The sequence below is a fragment of the Ailuropoda melanoleuca genome, chromosome 6 (genome assembly GCF_002007445.2).
Source record: "Ailuropoda melanoleuca isolate Jingjing chromosome 6, ASM200744v2, whole genome shotgun sequence".
Lineage (NCBI taxonomy): Eukaryota > Metazoa > Chordata > Mammalia > Carnivora > Ursidae > Ailuropoda > Ailuropoda melanoleuca.
Genome location: NC_048223.1, coordinates 109,909,424 through 109,929,712, shown reverse-complemented (window position 1 = coordinate 109,929,712; position 20,289 = coordinate 109,909,424). Strand labels below are relative to the sequence as shown.

The following is a 20,289-nucleotide window of genomic DNA, read 5'->3' as shown; positions in this document are numbered from 1 at the left end:
CACTTAAGCTTAACCAACTGAATCTGCCCTCTAAAGTTCTTATACGATAATATTTGCATTTCTTCAGCAGTACTAGTTTTTGGTTATCATATTATAAAGGGGGAAAATGGCTAAAACAGAGGACTAAGAATGATTTTTTTTTAATCTCAGAAGTGTTCCATTTTCCATTAAATTATAGAAGAGTATACACAGAGATGGCTATAGTCCCCCAAATAGACTTCTACTGGAAGAAACCTCAACATTAATGTAGGACAAAAGAAAGATATTCTAGTGCTGTGTTATTATCCACTTTGGTAGCCACCAGTTACGTGTAATTACTGAGTACTTGCAATGTGGCTAGTCTGAACTGAGATGTGCCACTGTGTAAAATACACACAAAATGTATAAAAAAGAGCAAAAGTATTTCACTAACTTTTTATATTGATTACATGTTGAAAGACAATATTTTAAATATATTGAATAAAATAAAATTTTAATAAAGTATAAACAAAATATATTTCAAAAATTTCATTTTATTTCTTTTTTAATAACATGGCTACTTGAAAATTTAAAATTATATATGTTTTTGGGGGGGAGAGGACAGCAGTATTCTAAGGCCTTCTAAGACGACTTCAAATCAGGCTACGCAGATAGTTTGTACATAAGGCATCCACCTGTACAAACACCATCCCTGAACAGAAGGTCTGAACCCTTACAATTAAACCTCTTAAAAGAAAAGATAGTGAGCTATCAAAAGAAAAACACTCTAACTCACGTAATTATTCTGATCAGAAATAGCAAATAAATGTTCTTACAGTAAAAAGCCAAAGAAATGTAGCCTTCTCCCCCATACACACCCTCCAAAATCTTAAAAGCTGTCTTTCCAACTTTTGATTTCATATACTTTCATGAATATATGTATCTTTATTGCTCAAGAATTGGACAAGATATTATTAGAGCCTTTATTTCAAATATTGATTTTAAGGGGCACCTGGGTGGCTCAGTTGTTAAGCCTCTGCCTTTGGCTCAGGGCATGATCCCGGCGTTCTGGGATCGAGACCCACATCAGGCTCCTCCGCTGGGACCCTGCTTCTTCCTCTCCCACTCCCCCTGCTGGTGTCACCTCTCTCGCTGGCTGTCTGTCAAATAAATAAATAAAATCTTGAAAAAAAACAAACTGAGCTGAAATCAAATATTGATTCTAAGTATACTAGACCACAGAAGAGCTAGAAGTCAATGTATACTGACTTTAGGACCCACCTAGAAGTTTCTGCTTCCAATACATCCCTGAAATCCATTTGTATTCTTATTTGGTCTTCTTTCACTAGAGGACCCAAGGAATTTCAGGTAATTGAAGTTCTATTAATCAATGTTTTATTCTCTATTGACCAAAATCTCAGGAAAAAGCACCAATAGAAACTTTAAAAAAAATCAATTATTAACTTAAATATTACATAGTTTTTATAAAAACTGATTTACAAGGTTTTAAATACAAATAATTGCCACCATTTACTATCTGAGACAACATGGATGGACCCAGAGGGTATTATGTTAACTGAAATAAGTCAGACTGAGAAAGACAAAATCATTATGATTCCACCAGTAAGTGGAATCTAAAAACAAACAAAATCCCACAAATTTTGTCACCATGAAACCCAGCTAGTACCCAGTTTAAAATCAACTTACTAAAACGCTGAATTCAAAGTTCTCCAATAAGTACCTTGACCTTGTACCTATTCCTATTAAAATTGATTTAAAAATAGATCGAAAGACATCTTATACACTCATAGTAAAATCAAAAGCAATTATATTTTATTTAGACCCCAGCCATAATAATGAATCCTTTTAGTCCCTCAGAAGGATCTACTACTGAAGGCCTTATTTAGGGGGAAAAAAAAAAAGGCTATCTTGCAAATTACCTTCTAAAACTATTGTGAAATCAAATGTTATAGCAAAACATGGAAAAGAAATCAAAACAAATCTGATAAATTCCATTCAAAGTCCTTGGTATGATGCAACATTGATAAAATGCATTCTTAAATGCTAAAAATCTTGATAAATGAGTTTATCACAAAATTAGATTGAAACACTAACATTTCCAATAGGACAGATTTCTTCCTTCACTGTGTTATATTAGTTTGCTAGGGCTTCAAATACACTTGTTTAGGACTTAAGTGAAGTTGTTTTGATCTAAGGGTGAATCTGTTTATATTGAGGAATCTGCACTGGGATGCTGTCATCGACATCTGTTGATAAGCACTTCCTAGCTTAACTGTTGACAGTGTGCTGCTGGGGACTTGTGCATAAGATCATATGGAAGAACAGCTATGACGTAATGGACACTTAAACTTTAAATACCAAGAATGTGAGGACTTACCAAGAACGTTTGGTGTGGGCAAGGCTACTCTTGCAGATCTAAATAGCTCTCTGAAGATCTCGAGACGCTTGCTTCTGCTGTGGCCAGGCTACTATTTGGTCAACAGTGGTGTTAAACCCATGCAGCAGTCTCAGGAAGAGAAGGGATACCTGTCCCTGCCTTGGCAAGGTTACTCCTTATGGCTAGTGGAGTAAATCGTGTAATGGTCCATGGAGTAATAACCTTCAGAACAACCCACTTTGCTGCCAATACTGGTGCCATCACCCACTAGCCACATGCCCCAGAAGTGAGGAACTAAGCCAGCAGCTGATACCCAAGTTTTTGTTGGAAGGACTGACTGTACCAAGAACCAACTCATAGAAAGGTACACCTCAGGGGCACCTGGGTGGCTCAGTTGTTAAGCATCTGCCTTCGGCTCAGGTCATGATCCCAGAGTCCTGGGATAGAGCCCCGCATCGGGCTCCCTGCTTAGTGGGAAGCCTGCTTCTCCCTCTCCCACTCCCCCTGCTGGTGTTCCTTCTCTTGCTGTGTCTCTCTCTGTCCAATAAATAAATAAAATCTTAAAAAAAAAAAGAAAAGAAAAGAAAGGTACACCTCAACTAAATTTGGACTCTGTATCTTTTGTCTCCCCTTTGCCTGGAATAGTGTAATTGATCTATCATTGGTTTTGGAGTAGGTTATTTCTTTATTGGCTAATTAAGAGACACTATCCTGTATGCTACTGGCTTGTGAAATATAAATTATAATTCCTGCAGTGAACCTATGTTAAGATATTGGCAGATAATCTTAGTCTCTGAGCATAATTTGCCTCAAACAAAACACTGTGCCATATGTAATGGCCCACTTAGTAGAAAATAATGGAAAATTAGGGCCATAAATCCTATAATCTATTTTACTCAAACAAATGATCTAAAACTTTCCCTTTTCTTTGGAGTATGGAACTGTTTCTCATTTAAATATGTTCTTTTCCAAAAGAAAAAAAAAAGTCAAGGCAGCTAAATACATTTAGTTTGAATTTTCAATATACTGTTCCTAAACATGTCAGAAACATTTACCATGTACATGACTGGCTTCAGTGGTAAGCATACTAAAACTGGAACAATATACAGAAGATCAGCATAGCTTTTTGTGAAAATAACAAGAAAGTGCAAGACACATTCCGGAGTTTTTTTTAAACTTCAAAAAATTTTTCCTAATTCAATGAAAGATTTAAAAAACAAAACAGACAGATACCAACTATTTCTTGAAATGCAGCTTCAAATCACAGAGCTAGTGAGATCTCTCATCCTGTCTAAATTCTGCTCTAGGGAAGATCAAGTGAAATTCTGGTGAACTCGCTTATCCCAGAATTGCATGAATGGGTTAAGATTGCTGGTAAAGTCATAAAGCAGAAAAGGCACTGGACTGAGAGTCACAAACACAGTTGTGAGTCCAGGTCAGCCACAAGTAACATTATCTTGAACATGCCACTTCGCTCAACCAGACCAGGTCCTTCACCCATAAAATAAGGTAGGGGTTTTCAAAATTCTATGCGTCTAGATTTCATCCCCCACTTTACTCCAAATGCCTCTCCAAACTTTAAAATTCACAGAGAATTCCCACTTCCAATCACTAATGGAAAGTCTAAATGATTTACACAAAGGCAGAATTTCAGCATCCAAAGAGACTTGCAAACCTGGGGAGCTCCTACTTCTATTCGTGGGGAAACTTCCTTTTTATTGGGTCATGAAGGCAGAGGTCAGCGAGCACCACTCTGCAGATCTCCACCTCTCCCATAATTATCAAACTCCCTCTCCAACCCACCAACACGGAATTTGCACAGCTGAGGGGTATAATGAGGCTACAGCTCTTCACTTTAAAATGTGAATCAGGGGTGCCTGGGTGGCTCAGCTGATTAAGCTTCCCGCTCAGGTCTGATCTTAGGGTTTTGGGATCCTGCAATTGAGCCCCATCTGCTTGGGATTCTTTCTCTCCCTGTGCGCAACGCTCCGACACTCTCTCACGTGCACTCTCTCTCAAATAAATAAATAAATAAATCTTTAATAAATGAATTAAAGGCGATAGGTTCTGTACCCCTTGTCTCAGCTCCAGGGGCTTGAATGCCAATCATAACCTTTGCTGCATGATAGGTTCTGTACCCCTTGTCTCAGCTCCAGGGGCTTGAATGCCAATCATAACCTTTGCTGCATGATACGGATCTGTATAGAGTTTCAAATTACAATCTTGATTAGGTATAAAAATAATAGATTTTATATCACCTGAAACCTTGCATAGAGTTTCAAATTACAATCTTGATTAGGTATAAAAATAATAGATTTTATATCACCTGAAGCCTTGATCTTAAAACAATTTTTTTGATCTAAGAATATAGGGGGGTGGGGAATTATTGTTTAACGGCTATAGAGTTTCAATGCTGCAAGATGAAGAGTTCTAGAGATGGAAGGTGGTGGTGGTTATAAAATATTACCACCGAACTACACCTTTAAAAATGACTAAGATGGTAAATTTTGTGTTGTATTTACCACAATAAAAAATATTGGAAGACAGCAGACACCCAGGACTCCAAGATGGCATCAGTTGTACCAATGAGGAGGAAACTCATGGATGTTAAAATAGGGAAGCTGGTAAGCTGGATACTGATGCAGGAGTTTGTCCCTAAAGGCACTTGCTTGGAGAGTTTCAGAGAGGTTACTACCAATATTACAAGTATGTCAATGTGAAGAAAGGGAGCACTGCTGAGCTTTCTATGGCACTGGCAGCTTATGTGCTGTTCTATCTTTCTTACAAGGAATTCAAACAACAGTGGCTAAGCGAATACCACTGAAGAGTGTGTGGCGGGTGGCCTGGCACCCCTTCTTGAGGAACTGGATCATTGCTGAAGCCTTTTCATATCCTAATTGAGAATTAACACCCAATAAAAGATGATTGGTACAAAATAAATATATTGGAAATTTTAAAAAGAATCCCCCCCAGATATAAGACTATTATTTATAGTATTTGCATAGGAATGACATTCTATTAAATACCATTCAAAACAAGAAAAGAAACCAAGTCTAGCAACCGTAAGTTTAGAGTCAGGCAATCCCAAAATTTAGGAGAAAAATCTTATGACTTAGTGGGTTGCCAAAGGCAAGAGTCAACAAAATAATGCCAAGTACCAAAAATAAAAAGTTTTAGAAGAGGTCCAGTTACAGCTGGCCTAATGGGGCAGATGCACAATGATGGTAAATTCCAGATGCACATTCCTGACCCCTTCTTTGCCATCCCTCTTAGAGGATGCTTTTCAATGGGAACACTTCTCAAACAGAATTTGCTTTGTTAGCATGTATGCTTTCATAGAGTTATCTGTCATTGCCTAGGATGAGACAGGAGTGGTAGATGATTACAATTTCCACCTCCCACTCTTCATACCTCTGCTGTAAGTGGAGAGGAAGCTAGAAAAGGACACTCTTGAGGGAAAAAATAAAATAGAGAATGGATTTGGAAACAACACCTAGGAGAACAGGGCTAGCTACTTCTCCAGGCTGTTGTGAGCATAAGGCTCTATTTCTTATGCAGCAATTCATCTACCAGGTGTAGGCAGGCAAAGTCTTGACTGAGGAATTTAAAAATAAACAATGAAAAATGTCTCTGGAAGAATATACAGGAGGACACCAGAGTGGTTTGGGGGAGGAGTGACAACTTTTTTCTCACTGTATACTCTTTGTGCCTTTTGGATTTTGTTCTATATCCTTAAGTTTCTTACTCAAAAATTAATTTCAAATATCTAAAAATGAAAATAATTTTATAAAAATAGGCCTCACAATAAGTTTACCTTAGAAATCAAGTTAATAAATTCTTGCTTTTAAATAAATCAATGAGGGCTTTTTACTCGTCTGTCAAACTTTTCACAGTATTTTATGTCAATAAATTATTTTTAAGAATTGCTTTTGAATACGCTATTTTAATGCTTAAAAATTTTAAGCATGGGGGCGCCTGGGGCACAGCGGTTAAGCGTCTGCCTTCGGCTCAGGGCGTGATCCCGGCACTGTGGGATCTAGCCCCACATCAGGCTCTTCTGCTATGAGCCTGCTTCTTTCCTCTCCCACTCCCCCTGCTTGTGTTCCCTCTCTCGCTGGCTGTCTCTATCTCTGTCAAATAAATAAACAAAATCTTTAAAAAAAAAAAAATTTTAAGCATGAAAGTTTCATCTTGTAATATTTGAGAAGTTAGTTCTGTCAAATCTTGTATTTTCTTCCATTTATAAAATAACCATGCCCTACTATAATATCGTCTCTGTTACATATCTTATCAAAGGGAGCTACAACCCCACAAACAAAAATAGCCAATCATGCCTTTTAATAAATAGGAAACATTAGAGGAGACAAATCTTATGTTACTTGTTTCATTATACAAATATGCAAAAACTTACTGGATTGGATTCTCTACTAACTTTACACCAAAAAAATATATATTTTGAATGTGCTTCTTGACATTTCTAATTGTTTCTTATAAGTGCTTACTATAGGTTTACTTTGAAGTTGCAAGATAAACCACTAAACATAAGGGGAAACCTCAAGATGGCACAATGTCCTGTAATGACAGCATGCAATACTTGACACTGAAATGCCCTATATCTTCAATTCTTTATTATTCCACTACACCAAAGTTTAAAATACAAAACACAGCACAGGGAGGGAGTTTCATTTGGAAACAAAGAATATTACACCAAAATGAGGACTATTCAACCATTTCCAAAGACACAAATGAAAACAAATCCAAAGACTGAACAATTGAGTAATAACTGACAAGCTGTAAAAATTAAGGAAAATTAAGAAATAGTCGCATTTCTAAAGTCTTTTATGTACGGTAAGGAAAAGATACCTCCAACAATCTGCCTCCTTTCTAGTAGTATAGGTGCATCTCCCCTCTGCCATAAATCAGAGAATTGGAAATGGAGTAAAATGCATTTAAATTCTATCAATGGTGATGGAATGTTCCTTCAACCTTTGCATTATTCAGCAAGTTGCACACATTTTTGCCTCCAAAATGATCCATTCCTCCCCTTCTAATCTCAAAGCCACTGCCTTACTTCATTTGCTTATCTCTAAATGCCTAACTTGTCTCTTTGCCAGCACTTTCTCCATGACAACATTCTTCACACCACCAATCTCAGACACATCTGATTATGCCTCTCATCAGCTAAAATAAATGCCCCAGAATAATATCTAAATTTCTTAAAATAGTACCCAAGGCCTTCATGACCTAGTGCTCTCAACCTTACTCTCCTGTTTCCTCTCTCACCACGTTTATCCTGTAGACCTACATGCCTTTCTATCATGTTGGTCTGTAATTCACTCTCCTCCAACATTGGAGATCCTCTAAAACTCATTTCGAATGTCAACCTCCTTCATGAAATGTTTCTCTCAGTGGGATAAACGTTTCCCTTCTCTTTGCCCCCCTGCACTTCCTTTAAATTGCTGCCTTAGCATAGTTCTCAAGCTAGTGTTGGAATCAGCTACATTAAGTGCCTATCTCCCTGCCCTATCCTTCTTGTCTGGTTCACGTGTTCCCTTAAAATGCTGAAAACATGTTAAACCATCCAAGTAATATGGACCTCTGTTCTCTAGAAGCTTTCATTCTAATAAGGAATATATAAATACATATACTTCTTCATAATAAAATTAGGGGTAAATTTTATGGTATGTGATCTATATCTTAATAAAAAAAATAACACTAGTAAGTGGGGTGAAAGTTAAAAGATAATCCTTTCATCTACTTCCACAGCAGGCAACTCTTTGATAGTAATGTTTTTAAGAAGGTAAATATCATCTTCGGTTGGCTATAAAAAAAATTATTGGGAAATGAGTTCTCCATATTTTAAAATTATAGGTATGGAGAAAAAAAGCCATCTTTATTGACTTAAGACCTAATAAACTTATTTATAAACTAGCTCTGTTCTCTAAGACTCACAGAGATGATCATCTTAGAGCTTTCTTTTGCATTATCTAGGCCATCTCCATGAAATTAGGTATTTAAAAAGAAATTAAACTCACTTATGACTTGCCAAGGATAGGATCACAACTGCTTCCTGATTTCTACCTGAACAATCTAAGGATCTTAACTCTGCCTCTCTAAGCAAACCAAGCCAAACCAAGTTTAGTGTGGCAAACCTTGCTTTATCAACTTTCGACTGGGAAAGCAGTTCCATTTTAGAAATAAGGTCCACATAAGTTGTTTTAGTTATTCTTGTGCACGTGTACACACATACACTTTTTTCCCTGGTATCTTTTTTAAAATTAAGAATTCACATACCATAAAATCCATTCTTTCAACAGTACAATTCTGTGGTTTTTAGTATATTCACAATGTTGTGTAACCATCAACCCTATCTAGTTCTAGAATTTTTTCATCATCCCACAGAGAAACCCAGTACCCATTAAGCAGTCACTCCCTATTTCCCCTAACCCCTCAGGCCCTGGCAACCACTAATCTGCTTTCTGGATATGCCTATTCTGTGCATTTCACATAAATGGAACCAAACAATATGTGACCTTTCATGTTTGGTTTCTTTCATTTAACAATGTTTTCAAAGTTCATCGATGTTGCAGAATGTATCAGTATCTCATTCCTTTCTATGACTGAATTAATCCCATTGCATGGATATACCACATTTATCCATTAATCACTTGATAGACCTTTAGGCTGTTTCCACTTTTATGTTATTACGAATAATGCTGCTATGAACATTAGCGTACAAGTGTTGTGTGAACAGTAAGTTTTCACTTCTCCCGAGTATATACCTAGGAGAATTACTGGGTCATGACTATTTTTAACCATTAAACAGTATTAACTTTTTGAGGACAGCCAAACTGTTCTATTTTACATTCAAACACACATTTCAAAGGGCAGTAACAACAGTCTCACATTTTGATTAAAAGCAAATTGTGCTATGCCTAGAGAAAAAGAATTCCTTTGGGACCAAGTGTCTTTAGAAGTTAAAAGTAAATTCAAGGTTTTACATGAGAGATTAAAACCCTTCAAAGCACTAGGATGTATAGCAAGACATGAAGCCCTTACTACAGCAAAATTTATTCTAGTCAAAAGGATTAAATATGCAAATATTTAAAAGTGAAAGAGGAAAAAAGTGACAACTATCAAGTTTATATAGTGGGCCGTAACTTTATTTCCACTCACAGCAACTTCCTACTCAGTATCTCCAAGTGGATGTCTAATAGACATTTCAAACTTAATAGGTCTCGAACTGAACTCCTATTCCCTCTGCTCCCCAAAAGTGCTCCTCCTGCAAACTTTTGCCTAGACACCACCCCTTCGTCTCACGTTTGACTCACTTAACACCACATATCCCAGCTGGCAAATCCTGTTGTCTATATCATCCAAATATATCAAGAATCTAATCACATCTCACCACCTCTACCAGATACATTATCTCTCACCAAGATCATGGCACCACTATGGCCTTGTGTCAAAACACAGCCAAAATAATCCTTTGAAAGGCTATGTCAGATCAAGTCTGACCTCTTCAAAGTCATCCAATGGCTTCCCAACACCCATCCCTCATTCTGTTTCATTCATGCCAGATACTCTTGAGCCTCAGGGCTTTTTCCCCTCTGCCTGCCTGCCACATCTTCCCCTTGTACCACATACATTCTTACCTCCTTCAAATCTTTGCTCACATGCCACCTTCTCATTGAGGGCTTCACCTAGCCACTGTATTTAAACTTGCCATACACCCAAATACTGCATTTTCATTTCCAGCTCTGTATCTCTCCAGAGCATTACACCAATACAAAACACACTTTGTTTCTACCTACCTCTAAGAATATAAACGCCATTGGGACAGGACAGCTCTGCTTTGCTTACTGAATTCCCATAACTTAGAACATGGGCTGGCACATAATAAGCGTTCAATAAATATTTGCTAAATGAATGAACAAATAAAAGGAAACAAAGTTGCTCAGAAAAGAAGAGCTAAACAGAAGTCAGAAATATTTATAAGGGACTAATATACTAAATATAGTAAAGATGGAACGGGAATGGAAAAACTGTTTTTCGAAAAACATGCCATTATGTTTCCACAGTTTGCTTTAGGAAAAATTGCGATCCTTATTTATTTCATTGTTCTTAAAAAGGATCTATCCATTGTCCATTGCCAATGGCCCTTAGCTTCTGAAGAACTAAAATAAACTCGGGGTCCTGGAGTGATGTCCTTTTCTCAATTGCGACATATACGTAGAACCAAGGACTTTCATGGTCTTGGCCTTCTATTAGACCCACTCTCAAGATCCTAACACAGTATAATCATAGGTTTCTTGGCCACCTTCCAAGTAAAACCACTAACTGGGGAGTTTACCTTCCTTGGAAGTAAAATCACAGAATCTTTAAACTGAAATGGATCTTAAGATAATCTATCCCAACCCCTATATAATTTATATATTAGAAAACTAAAGTAAGAAAGAAATAAAGTGACGCTCAAAGTATCTTGAATAGTTACACTAAGTATTTTTCAAAAAGTAAGTGATAAGCATTACAAAATCTAAGAGAATTCAGGGGTGCCTGGGTGGCTCAGTCATTAAGCATCTGCCTTAGGCTCAGGTCATGATCCCAGGGTCCTGGGATCAAGCAGCATCTGCATCGGCTCCCTGCTCAGCGGGAAGCCTGCTTCTCTCTCTCCCACTCCCCCTGCTTGTGTTCCCTCTCTCGCTGTCTCTCTCTCTCTCTGTCAAATAAATAAATAAAATCTTTAAAAAAAAAATCTAAGAATTCAGACACTTGGAACAAATCCTCCAAAATCCAAAAACAGACATTATTAACAAAAATTATGTACAAATGATATTTCATAATATCAACAAGTCTATCTATCCATACACTAGATTTAAAAGATACAACAGAGCCATCAACAGAATTATACTCTGGTATTGGCCAAGTAAATGATGGACAAATTCAGATTTTTAAAAAAGGCACACCTCTGCCCAAAAGGAGGCTTTTCTTGTTGAGTGTTGGGAATGATGAGAATTTCTAAAGTCGTCTTTCAAGTACCAAACTTTCCTAAGCATTACTTCAAAGTAACAGTATTAAGATGTTTCTATGAACCAGTCATTTTCATGTCAGGTTCATAAGGAGTGTTATTAAAATCTACATGACCGGATGCCTGGTTGGCTCAGCCAGTTGAGCAACCAACTCTTGGTTTCAGTTCCAGTCTTGATCTCACGGTTGTGAGTACGGGCCCACGCTGGGCTCCACGCTAGGCATGGAGCCTACTTAAAAAAAAAAAAAAATCTACATGCCCATCACCACCACCCTCTCCCTCTCATCCCTGCAATATTCTAACGTACCTTCTAGGGAGATGTGTCCTTGGCACTTTACTAATAAGAGTATATTGCAGCCTTCAAGTGCCTTACAGTGAGAAGAGACTGTGAACCAGAATTATAAACTATCTCCCATCATGCTACAGATTAAAAAAAATTATTTTCATGGACAGTAATGTCTTGCCAAAAACTCTTTCCATAGCCTGCACCTAGTGATATCCTATCCTGCCTTTCAAGGCCCACCCTTGTCCTCTTTGCTTGAGACTTTTTCTGACCACTCCATCTGTGGGGCTCCTTTCTTGATGAGATGACCTATATAGCCTTTGTTATCTGTACCTGCCATTCAGCATTCATCACACACTGGCAAGTAACATCTTTTGTGTTGTCATCTTAGTTGTTGCTGACTTTTTCTACATTTGACTGGAATGTAGAATCAGAATCCAAGGAGTTATGTAATTGATATTCCTATAGGGGTTTTCTGGAAGGCAAAACATAATCCTCTTACATATGAAAGGGAAGAGTCAGAGGTCCTTATAGAGTGATTGGGTTTAGAATACACACCACACCATCACTGAACTGCAATTTTAGAAGATTTTGGTTATACTAAAACAATGATTTCCACTCTGTTAAAGTAATAAAGATATCTTTTAAAGTCAAAATAGGTTTTAAAAGCCGAAATCTCTCTCAAATAGTAGGTATTAAATATCTCAATTGAGAGGATACATGCATTCAAAACTATTACATATATGAGAGGTATGGTACTCCTTTGGTCCTCAGAGCACACTTCGCGTGCACGAACTAAAGTTCCCCCAAGACCTCAGATTGGCACATGGTTTAATTTTATTGTGCTGTGGATATGGGATATTACTGCCATATTAAAAAGTACTACTGCCTATAAATATTTAGAAGCAAAATATAGAAAGGCAACTAACCTATCCCTCTATCCCCCCCAACTGCAACCCCTTTGGAATCCCAGCATAAAACCCTTCTGTAACTCAACCCCTTCTCCCATGAAGTATCATATTTTAAGCAATATGAAACAATTCACTGTTTCAATTATAAACTTTTCTTGTGGTTTTAAATTAATAATATAGCAAGAGGAACAAAGAAATGAATATTTTAGATAAAACCAAACAGCAAATATATGAAGGTCTATCTCATATATACTTCCTGATTCTCCTGAAATTTCAATACTATTTACCCATTTTATCACCTTTTTAAAAAACAAATAGGGGGTGCCTGGGTGGCTCAGTCAGTTAAGCAGTTAAGTGTCTGCCTTCAGCTCAGGTCATGATCCAGGGGTCCTGGGACTGAGCCCTGCATCCGGGCTCCCTGCTCAGTGGGAAGTCTGCTTCTCCCTCTCCCTTCCCCTGCTGGTGCTCGCTTGCTCACTCTCTTTCCCTCTCCCTCTCCCTCTCAAATAAATAAAATCTTTTTAAAAACAAACAAAAAACTACCAGTATTTTCCAGCAGAGGCATAAATATCATTCTAATTTTGGTTCAAGTCTTTTGTGCATTCACCAACAAGAATGAGGTTAAATGAGCAGCATAGCATCCCATTTTAAGGAGTTAGCCTTGGGCTCAAACCTTGGCTCTGCCACTTATTAACTGTACAATCTTGGGCAAGCTACTTAACTAAATTCCACATAATTTATGTAAAGTGCTTAATAGGATCCTTGGCAGGTTTCAAGAGCTGAGAAAAATGGTTACTGATTAATTATACCTGATATATGACAGAAAAGATTATCACAATTTCAAAGCTTCCTTTCAATTCATATTGTCAAAGTTCCTTCTTGTCTGCCTTCGACAGGGCTATTCCAGGTATCGTAAACCTCCCCTGACCTACATCTGGTTCTGTGACCTCCAGTTCTACCATGACTACTACCACCAGCAGTCTCCAGAAGTTAGGAAAAACGTGACAAAATGAAACATGAGGTCACTTGAGTAAAGCAAAACAACAACAAAACCCACTTTGAAACAGTGAAATCACTGAAGCAGGAATCACTGCCTTAGAAAGGGAGACAAAGTAAAAGGGCAAGAGAAAAAATCAAAATATTCAAATACCCTTAAAACCCTTACCTCTAAACAAATGATTTATTTTAGGACCAAATTTTAAACGATGTCATGGTTGTCTGCAGAAGCCATCAATAACTGGAACCACTAATGAAACATGCCTCATTAAAATAATTTTCTTTACCACTTTTGATAATGATTTCACCATTGCTAGATTATTTAATATGAAGTCTCAACAACTTCTTAAAGTTTCTCCTTTCCCATGCAATCCAACAAGTGGTGAATTAGTTCTTCATGTGTTTAGGCCTCCTGCTGGAAAGTATAATTAAAATTCAGCAAGCAACAATTCTACTTGGTACTAAAATCCTGTCAAATTCTTCAGTGAAGTGGAGTCTGGTTTCTCCAGTAGCCAGCTGAGAGTTCTGTAAGAAAAACGTGGGGCTGCTCAATTTGATGCTGGCCATTCAGTAGATGGCACTCTTCCCTTTGAGCCCAAATTAAACAAGCTCCAAGAAGCATGTTCTGTGACAGTCAGGTGGGATACAAAACAGGGTTTCTCTCTTCAAAGCATTTTAACTGATAGACACAATTCCTCCAGAAATGCATTCATCAAAAGCTGATGGGCCAACCAGACACTTTCAAAGAGCCCAGCGAAATTCAGATTATAAAAACATCAAACACGTTGTAAAATCACCTAACTTGAGAGATTACCAAGTAATCAGCTTTTCAGAGCCTTCACTATGTCAAGCAGATACACTGTTCTTATTCAGGTATAAAATGTTCCTTTCCTATTACATTCTGCTCTAGAGGTGACAGTCTTTCAGTGGCTAGTGACCAAATCATTGTCTATCTAGTATTTCATCAGAGTATTTAATGATAATAGTTTAGAGAACTATGATTTTTTGTCATCATCAACATTCACTAAGACAAAAGATGTATTTTTTTTTAAGATTTTATTTATTTATTTGACAGAGATAGAGACAGCCAGCGAGAGAGGGAACACAAGCAGGGGGAGTGGGAGAGGAAGAAGCAGGCTCATAGCAGAGGAGCCTGATGTGGGGCTCGATCCCATAACGCCGGGATCACGCCCTGAGCCAAAGGCAGACGCTTAACCGCTGTGCCACCCAGGCGCCCCAAAAGATGTATTTCTTTCATATTACTTTCAACTTTTGGTTAAAAATAGTTTTTGATACCCACTTAAAAAGAAACATCCTAACACAAAATTACTGTAGATTTAGTTTTGCAAAAAACTGCTTAAACAATATGGATTTCTGGTTCATTAATAATATGTATTTTAATTTTAATGCATAATGGCTCCCAAATACTACACGATCAGTAAGGTTTCTCACACTTCTGTTTCAGAGATCTTTTTCTGAAATCTAAAAAACAGTTGTGGACAGCGATGGAAGGAAATTCCTTTCAGTAAACTTTCTAGTTAAAAGCCAAACTTTTCAGCAATCAGATAGGAATCACCTTGAATATTCCACCTCTCTCTAGAAGAGATAAAATTCAGTCCTGGCAATAAAAGTCACAGGAGGATGGCAAGGTGGAAAGAACAGTTTTAAAGCTTAAAAAAAAAAAACTGGGAGTGGGGAAAAGGAATGAGACAAACATATCAACTACACTGCCGATCTCCTTCCCCTTTCCACTATCTGCGCCGTCCTACGCACTTAAGCCCATTCACAACTCCACTTAGGCTGTGACCATCACCATTCCCCAACCTCTTCCTCAGACATTAAGAAAGGCTGCCCTTATAGAATTTTTTCATGTACTAATAAGACAAATGAGATTAGAAATGACACCCAGCTAACAGTTGCTGGCTCTAATTTCTGAAGGATTAAAAACAGAGAGTTCTTAAAGAGTCTCTGGGAAGGACTTGACCCCAAAATACGCATCTTCAGACATACCAACTAAGCCTAATTAACTTCTCCATGAGGATACGGAGTAAATCCAATTTTTTTTTTTGGTATGGCATTTAGTCATTCCAGCAGATCAAAAGATGACAGGATGAGAATACTATATGGAAAAAGGAAAAAGGAAATGCTGTCCTTGTACAGGGTAACTGAGCCATTGTGGAAGAACGTCACAGAAACATCGCTGATGGTGACAAATTAAAGGCATACACCAAGTTCCAAGATACTGAAAAACTCAGCACTTCTCCAACTTAATTGCTTTCTACATTGCTGGAATTCCAGCTCCCCTAGCAGGCAACCAAAAACAGCCTGGGAGAGGAATTAAACAGTCCCCTGAACTCATACCTGTATGGTCCTTTCCTCTTCCAAAGGGGTAAGGGGGATGGTGGAGTAAAAAATTACAGGAATAAATTTAAAGGAGTGTGATAGGTAGCAAAAAGAATAAAGTGACAATTTCCCTATGTCACCTGGAGTTAGATTTCCATCTTGCTTAATCAATTGCTTGCCTTAATGTTTACTTGCCTTAATGCACCTTGGAGCATTAAAGGTTTTATTAATATATACAATGTACTTCTTCAGACACTGGTTTTAAAAACATTATGTCATTTGCCCTTAAGCTTCCAAAAAGTGATTTAACCCCTGGCTGGCTAGGTGACCAATTTTTATCCTATGAAAATCATATATGTCTGCTGCAGAAAAAGTGAGTTTCATCACCACAGGTTCAAACTGTAGTCTTGTTTGAGAAGGCAGCAATCTTAAATGCTAGTTAATGTACTGCCTATACACCAATATCCTTAGGCCCAGTTTTGGACAATTTGAAACAAAGAGATTTCAAAGTTCATCTTACACCAGGGAGGTCTTACCATTTCCAATTAAGCTTTACCACCAACTTTTAAAAACAAGTAAATGTAAGGTATGTGGTGGCAGTGCAGATCAGTCTGATATCACGTTAAAGTTCAACTTAGATCTAAACTCATTATAAAGATGTAACTGTACATCAAAGCTTATACAATAACAATTCAGTTTTGGCATAGTTAGAAACCAGTCCATACTATCTTCCTAAGAAGGAAATTTATAAGAACAATAACCCTTCTAATATCAAAGATGGGTTTCATTCATTTCATACCTTTTGGTGATTATGGTACTACTTTTTGGGTTATACTAGATAACACTGAAAGCCACATTCAATCTTTAAGGTTTCTAGGATACTCCTCATTAAATTGCTCCCTCAGTGTAGTAAGTAATATCCTAGAAACCTGAAAGAGATTATTAATGCAGCTTTTCAAAGATATCTAACAAAAATTAGTTGAAGGAAATAAGAGACTCTGATTCTCATTATTTGTACTATCATCTAAGGCTCTACCTTAAGTTAAACGGTACCATCTTAACATTCAAATTGCTCAACTGTGCAATTAACTTAATTTTGAACTGCATTTTGAAACCTGTCCAGATATAAAAGATCAACATTAAAATGCAATGAAATAAAGAGCCCACAAACCTTTTTTACTGCAATACTTATTTTTAATTAACACAATTTTCAGTTAAAATTGTTCAACGCATACTGTTGATACTCAAATTATTTATTGCATGAATGCCAAGTGAATAATTTTTAACTTTACATGAAAGGAAGAGTATCTCCCAAGTAGGATGGTTAAATACATGTGTGTCCATAACTAGTTACTGATAGAAGGAAAAAATAATTAAATTCATCTAGTTATTATATATAAGGGATACATAAGAGTTAACACATGTTTTCTTTCAAGCTGCAGTCAAGAAAGACTTCTAACCTGTATAATAAAAAGGATTCTGTAAGTATACACCCATTACAGTAAAAATTTGAGATTGTCTTGGCTCTTGACCAAGAGAGCTTAGTCAGTTGCAGAACCCATAACAATCTCATCAATAAAATACACTGGAATGGACCTCAAGTTCAAATGATAAACCACTAACACGAAAGACATGAAAGTATCAGGGCACTCATTTTGAACCTCAATGACCTAACACAGTCTATGACTCCTTAATTTTAAATAAGGTGTCCATATTTAAAAGAAAGAATAGCACTCCGATTAGACATTTAAATTTTTTTTCTATTCAAACTCTACATATTTAGCATTTACAAAGCATTTGGAAACAGCTGAATATTAATTCTAGCCAAAAAATTTAGTGTTTATGTGAAAAACAGATTAATAACCTGTGTCTTCAATACAGCTTGGGCTTTCTTAATTCAACATATGCTTGTTTTTAAACATTTTTTCCTAACATTATATTCCACTGTCAACAAAAGGACATTTCAGTTCCCTACAGTAATTCTAAACATTACTTAAACCATCTCCTAATTTAGGTTATAATTTATTTGCCTGACCTATCAACTACACTGGTGAAGCAGCAACATACAATTTCATGAGGAATGTGAGTGACAAAGTAGAAGCCACAGTTATATCTTAAGGCTAATTTTAGGAGGCAACTCAGGTGGAATTTAGGACAAATTTAAGTTGAAATCCATCTTAGGCTGATATGACGTTGATAATCAGAAGATCAGCCCTACTGATTTAGTGCAGAACCAATCTCTCCAAGGGAAACTAGTGCCTGCTGGGCCTTATAGGGTCCCAACACATCTGGCAAGCTTTAAAAAAAAAAAAAAAGACTAATATCTTCAGTAATTAAAAAGATAACATACTCTGGCCCAAATATAGTATCCCAGCTAAACTTATGAATCAAAAGAGAATCCTCGTCCAAAGTCAAAAGGTGATTCTAGTTAATGCAGATTAATCACCACCATTCATATTTAAACAACCTGTTGGTGGTATTAATACAGGAGGGTGTGGCTAAACAAGACAAAGGCATACCTGTAGTCTTGGGAATACTCCCAAAGACTTTTCACTGATTTGTAACTACTTCGCTAAGTATAATAGCGCGGCCCACTAGTTACATAGGCTCACTCTAGAGTCAAACTCCGGATTCAGAACCAGCCTGTGGCACTTAGTGCCTTTACTCCCTCGGCAAAAACCTAGGTCTCTGTTTAGTCACTGAGTTGCCGTGAGGAATAAGTCAATTAAATCATATAAAACCCTGTCTGGCACAGAGGTAGAGGAAATAAATATTGGTTGTTAAAAATATTTGCTTAGTCTTCACCTGGTACGTAGTGTGATATAACCACCCTCTGAAAAGGCTCAATTTATATACTAATGATGATAAACACAAAGCACTTACTGAGTGACAGACTTTAATGTAAACACTTTACATAAAACAACTCAGTTAAGGTTCTGATATTATCATTCCCCAACACTCTACAAATTGAATTTGTTCAGATTTGGGTTTCTATGCTTTTATAGGATTCTTCCCTCAAATAGAAATGCTTCTTATACCCTGATGACAGGTATAAGCGCTGCTCAGTACTGCTAACCAACTGCTTTGCCACACAACAGATTAAACAGCTAACGACCTGTATAGGCTTAGGTGTAACAAAAACAGACATGATACACCTACTTCAGGAAGCCTCACAACTGCAGAAGTTGAGTCTCACCTTGAGTCTAGATTTTAGGATTGTGTGTAGGAGCTGAAGCTGATGCTATGTCCTCTTAGTCTCAAGACATTCTGGTTTTACAAAGACCAAATCCACACTTTAAACATCACCGAGGGGCGCGCACACTCTTCCCAGCACAGCATTATTGAAAAAAGGGGTTAGAAATAGAAAAGTGTACAATTTTTTCATTTTTAGAATGTAAAACATTTTGAAAATACAACCCATCAATCATGCAAATAAGTATTTCCCAGGTGTCTTACCACCTGTCCCGTCAGATGTTTACCAACAAACCTGTTATCATATATGTAAAAAGCTATAACATATTGAATGCCCCATAACCAATTATCTCTTATTTTACATTTAAATTGAGATGTTATTTTTAACATTCAAAATTGATAGTTGTTTTTAAAGAAAAAAAAAGTGGCCTATCACCAACAGGCCAGCACCTGAGGTCAATTTTAAGAATGAACTCTTTGGATGGGGTGCCTGGGTGGCTTAGTCCGTTAAGCGTCTGCCTTCGGTTTAGGTCATGATCCCAGGGTCCTGGGATCTAGCCCCACATCAGGCTCTGGGCTCAATGGAGAGTCTGCTTCTCCTTCTCCAGCCCCCCCCCCCCGCCCCCACACCGCTGCTCACGCTCTCTCTCACTTGCTTTCTCTCAAATAAATAAAATCTTTAAAAAAAAAAATGAACTTTTTGGGAAGAAAAAAAGAGCGAACTCTTTAAAAAGATGAGGAGTTAAATGTAGCAAAAGTGGCCGTTTTTTTTCTGGCCCTCCCTCTGCACAATTAATCTGCTCAATTTAAGCAAAGGAAAACGAGTTAGAGGGCAATTACAATGCATTCAAGATTTGAATACAAAAAACTTTACACATATGCTCCAAAAGTAATGCTATAAATGAGTTTGTACCATACCTTAATTACACAAATTTTTTAATAGTCAAGTATCTTAATTTAACGACGGGTTACCCTGTACTGTTATTCTCTTTAACAACACTCTCTTTGGAAGTCTTCTGAAGTCCAAATTAAGCATTATGTACAGGCACTTCATTCCAAGAAAAGCAACCATTTCATACTGCTAAATCTGAAATACTGTATAATTTAACATAAACATGCACACACGTTTATGTAGCTGGTTCCAACCCCCAGAATCTTATCAGCACCTTCACTGCACTTG

General features: G+C 37.2%; 1 protein-coding gene across 4 annotated transcripts in view; it reads right to left on the bottom strand.

Annotated features, from left to right (window-relative positions):
• The window catches only part of ADD3 (adducin 3), a 145,673-nt gene that overhangs the window by 123,641 nt on the left and 1,743 nt on the right, over positions 1-20,289 (bottom strand). The window lies entirely within an intron of this gene.